This window comes from Perognathus longimembris, chromosome 9 (assembly GCF_023159225.1).
Source record: "Perognathus longimembris pacificus isolate PPM17 chromosome 9, ASM2315922v1, whole genome shotgun sequence".
Taxonomy (NCBI): Eukaryota; Metazoa; Chordata; class Mammalia; order Rodentia; family Heteromyidae; genus Perognathus; species Perognathus longimembris.
Window position 1 is genome coordinate 25,318,222 of NC_063169.1, and position 4,895 is coordinate 25,323,116.

General features: G+C 35.0%; 1 non-coding gene across 1 annotated transcript; it reads right to left on the bottom strand.

The window, feature by feature from the left end:
- Nucleotides 1-4,546: 4,546 nt before the first annotated feature.
- On the bottom strand, nt 4,547-4,653 carry LOC125357826. Its single transcript, XR_007212219.1, has one exon. It is a non-coding gene; the product is annotated as a U6 spliceosomal RNA (small nuclear RNA).
- Between the last annotated feature and the right edge of the window lie 242 nt (nt 4,654-4,895).

Here is a 4,895-nt window from a genome sequence, read left to right on the forward strand (position 1 = left end):
ACAAAAATATCCAAAGAGTTTTCCTGAATATCAAAGACAAAATACTTGAATTTATATTAATCTTCTTTCAATAATCATTGAAATCTACTGACTGATTATAGAATATAGCAGACTCATGGCTCCTTTTTTCTCTCTTGTAATTTAGTTATGTCTTACTCTGAAGAAAAGATGGTGAAGAACCTGAATTTTTTTTTCCCTAATCCTATAAATTACTTGTTCAGATTAAAGAACTGCCACCCTGATTTCCTCATTCTAAGTGTGTTATTTGAGAATCCTTTTAGAGACTTGCAAAGGTTATACGTTATTTTAATTCTTAAGTAAGTCAAAAAGTTAGCAAAAAAATTCACATTTCTTAATATTAAGACTCTTTTCCTGCTAATAAAAACAGAAAATTCCAACAAACATTCTTTATAAGAAATTTCTCCTCCTTTTTTTAAGGATTGTGGCATCCTATAGCATTTTCTAACTATGAAAAGGCAAATGCAGTCATTATATTCAATGTACATTATATAAAAAAAATGGACTAGAGAACTTGAGGGTAGGGATGGGAGGAAAAATATGGGGAAATTCACTGTACTCATAACCTGATTTATGAATTGTAACCTCTTTGTACAACTACTTAACAAAGAAGATAAAAATAATAATTCTCAAAAGTAGAACAGTATTACTTCAAAAGTATTTATGAGCATCGGACACCTGTGGCTCACATCTGTAATTCTAGCTGCTCAGAAGGGATTATGATCCTAAGCCAGCCTGGGCAGGAATTTCCATGTGAAACTTATCTCTCATTAATTACCAAAAAGCCAGAAGGAGAGCGGTGGCTCAAATGGAAAAGCACTAGCCTTGAGCACACAAACTCAGGGACAGTGTACAGGCCCATACACACCAAAAAATGTATTACCTATACTTTTAAAATATTTGTTTCCTGGACATTTTAAGTCTGTTTTGTTTCCTGAACATTTTAAAACCTACACGATATAATAACTTCCTTTTCTTATACAGCATGTTTGTGCAATACGATTACAATAACATTATTAAAGTTTTAAGATCCAGAAAAAGTGAATTTAAGAACTCGACATATGGACGGATTCAAGTAATAACACAGATCTTGCTATCTCCAATTCGTGGCAATGTGAATTGCTTTGTTGAAACTCCAAGTCAGCAACATTTAAATGTAAATGTGCAAGGGTATTTTTTGTCATTTATACAATTCTCTAAAGTCTGAAACACTCATGCATTTTCAATTGATCCAATAGCTCAGGAATATCTGAAATTCTAATCATTATCCCTTTTCTGGGTCCTTCAACACTTCACATGCCTTAGCCTGCTTCTCTGAGAGAAATGTGTTTTCCTCTCCAGTGTACCTTTATCTTCCTCTATGTGCTTCAAGCTGCAGAGAGAGGACACTCAAATGCTCAGAGAGAGTTTGCTTTATTATGTGGCTCTATTGAGCTGAAAATGCTGTAATCACAAATAGCTCTCTGAAGATGCTTGTATACTCAAACAGACACATGACTTTTCCTAGGAATGGAAAGCAATTTATGGCTTTTTCCATTGCTCCAGAAGTCCTTTAGAAAATAGTGCTTGTAAGAATAATTTTGTAGCACAAAAAGAAGACGCATTTTTAAAGATCAAAAGGGTGATCCAGCTTCTTGAAGCCCTAACAGCTAATGTTGGCCAATAAACTCAGAAATGTCAGCTCCCGTTGGCAGCACAGCCCATCAAATGAACAGAACACCTGCTGGGAGGATGTGCCTGAGAGTGAGCAGCAGTAAGGAAATACTAACCCATCTTGTTTCACCTATTTTTACCAGAGTAATTCTCTAAAAATAAACCATTTTCTGGAATCAAATCCAGTCCAGGTAAGATGGAACCCTCTAAAATGCTTAACTAATCGACTTACGCATTTTGTAAACTCATTGCTCCCTCTCTTTCAGTGCTATCTCTAAGATTTAAGTTCCAATGCGGTTTATTTAGGGTCGGAACTAAGCTAAGTGTCTACAAGGACAAGTTAAGGTCATGGCAGTTAAATTAGTAACCAAATGGCATTTTGTGGATGAGCCAAATGTCCTCTGATAGCTAGTGTCAAGACTGAAAACATGAGATTGATTTCCAGACTATTTTATTTCCTTTCTTCATCAACATGCCTAAGTTGCCTTAAATATTTGTGGAGAAAACTGTAACTAATATAGTTTCTGTCCTCAGGCAAATACTAATGATGCTATTATTTATTAAATGGAATACAATGTAAAATCATTTCCATGGTAAAATACTCCTTCTAGAACATGCTAAGAAGCTTGCTCGAACAATAATAAAATATCAAATAATTATATGATGTTTAATGTTCTTATAATTATTTAGATATTCATTTACATAATCCTTACAATCAACCTCTAGGGTAAGGGCTATTATTTGTTTCACAAGAGTGAATAAATTCTGTCAGTTAATGGTAGTAAATAGGAAGCCAGTGCTCTTTCACCACCATACTCGAAAGCTAGTTTGTGTTCTTAAATCATCTGCTAGAAGTAGCTTGAGATGGATAATGAAGATATAGATAGTTCAGAGAAAGCAGGTAAGACCATAAGACCACCAGACTGGTGCAAATGTTCCATAAGGAGAACATTAACAAATGACTTTGGAGAAGTACAGAGTTGCCAGTCATAGGGGAATTTGTAATGCACTATTGAGAAGCATTTGATCAGAATGGGTTGGTTCTTGGGCATATGGATAATATAAATTAAGAAAATATATTCTTAAAAAGCTAGCCGTTATTAGAAAAGGCTATTGTTAATATAATCAAGAATACAAACACTTTTTAAAACAGCCTGTCATTACACTGAAGTTGAACATATGCATATTTGATAACTTAGGAATCCTAGGTCCATTGTTACCAATAGGCCTATATAGCAAAATGCTAAAAAAAAAAAAAAAAAAACTAAAATGCTTTTGAATAGGAGAATGGAGAGAAATTGAAGTATATTATATTAGATAGCAGTGGGAAAATGAATGAACTGCATCTCTACTCAGCAATATAGATGACTATTTGTAATGTAGAGTAAATAAAGCAAAAACAGAAGGCTTCATATAACATGAGCATTCTATGAAACCCTTGAACAAGTAAAACAAAAGTGTATTATCAAGCTGGTTTATGTTTTTATCATATATAAACTATATATCTTAAAGACACATGGCAAATTTGACTCAAGGTTTAGGACAGGGGAAGAACTTATCAGGTAGATGCAAGACAGTATTCATGAGTGTACATTATTTTATTAATAAATACACATAAAAATAAATCAGAAGAAAACTATAATTCCCAAGAAAAAAGGAAATAATGAAAGAAAGAAAAGGGAAGAAAGTCAGAAAAGGCATGCTGCAGGGTAATAATGCCTATGACCGAGAGTCCCAGAAGCATCTTCCCAGCTTCTAGAGCCTTCTAATTTGAAGCTTACTCTTCTTTCTACATTCCACAAGTTGTTGTCTCTGATGGCACAAGCTTTTGATCAAATCTTACATTTTCATATTGTTCATAAAAAGCAACTATCATGATCTTGGAAATCATAAGGAGAATGAATGAAGCAAAGGAAGAGGCAACATTCATGGGACCAGACACCATAGTGAGCCTCAAAAATTGCTATCATCCACCACAGAAATTCAACTGTTTCTAGAAAACATCTGGTAATGAGATTACTGTTTTGAGGTAGTTATTTCCATTGTTAAACAGAATTGCTAACAGGGATCCCTTTAAGGGATCTCAAATTGATGATTATAGATACTAGTTATTCTCTACAGATCAGTGTAAAAAGTCTTAGAAAACCACCTTTAAAATGTTGAAGTAAAATATTAAATCTTTCTAAGCTACCTTTTTATCAGGAAAAACTTCTCTCATCTTCAAAAGGCCTGATTTCTAGGTCTTCTCCTCCTCATGCCTTCTCTCTCAGTGCACACTACAATGAAATTAAAGCACAGTCCCCACATATGAGCTCAGCATTCCAGATGAGGCCTGACAGGTGCAGAGTAGAAAGGACTTAACACAACTTTCTTTAATCAGAAGTCAATACCTTTACATTTGCTATGTGGAAAGAGGCTGGCTTTGAACTACAAAGCAAGTAACCAGCATTTAAAGACAAGCCAACTATCCTTTGGGCAGGGTTAAAGACAAGCAAACTTTCTTTTTCCTAGGAAAAGATGGGATGACTTTGTTCTGAAATATCACCCCCATAAGCCCATGTGCTGAAAGTTGGACAAGTAGCTTGTGGTGCTATTGGAGGCAATGGAACCTTTAGACGTAAGGACTAGTAGAAGGAAAGTAGGCCATAGGGAATGCTCCTTTTAGGGACAGAAACCCTTCCTGTCTCTCCTGGCTTCCCAATCACCACAAGACAAGCACACCTCTGGCACATCTCCTGCCATGATATACTGTGCCACCACAGGTGTGAAGCAGTGGAATCAAGTGACCATAAGTGAATTTTGCCAATCTGTGAGCTGAAATAGAAATGTCTTCAGTTATTTATGGGTTATTTCCAGAATAATATCTTTTCATTTAAAAAATATGGAACACTTCATGAATTTGCGTGTCATCCTTGCACAGGGGCCATGCTAATTTTCTCTGTATTGTCCCAATTTTATTATATGTGCTACCAAAACAAGCACCAGGATAATTTCTAAAAACTAGAACCATCAGAATTAAACGTGAGGGCTTCCCCATGTGTACATTTTATTGTTTTGGAGGTGAGAGATTTATAGGTAAATAAACAAGATAGATGACTAAGGTTTATATTTGTGCAAGGTGATTTTATGGACTGTTTTGTGTTTGCTGCTAAATGAGGGTTCCTGAAAGTGAAAGAAGTGACTATTGGATCAAGGAAATATCTTTTCCTAAGAACAAAAGTGTT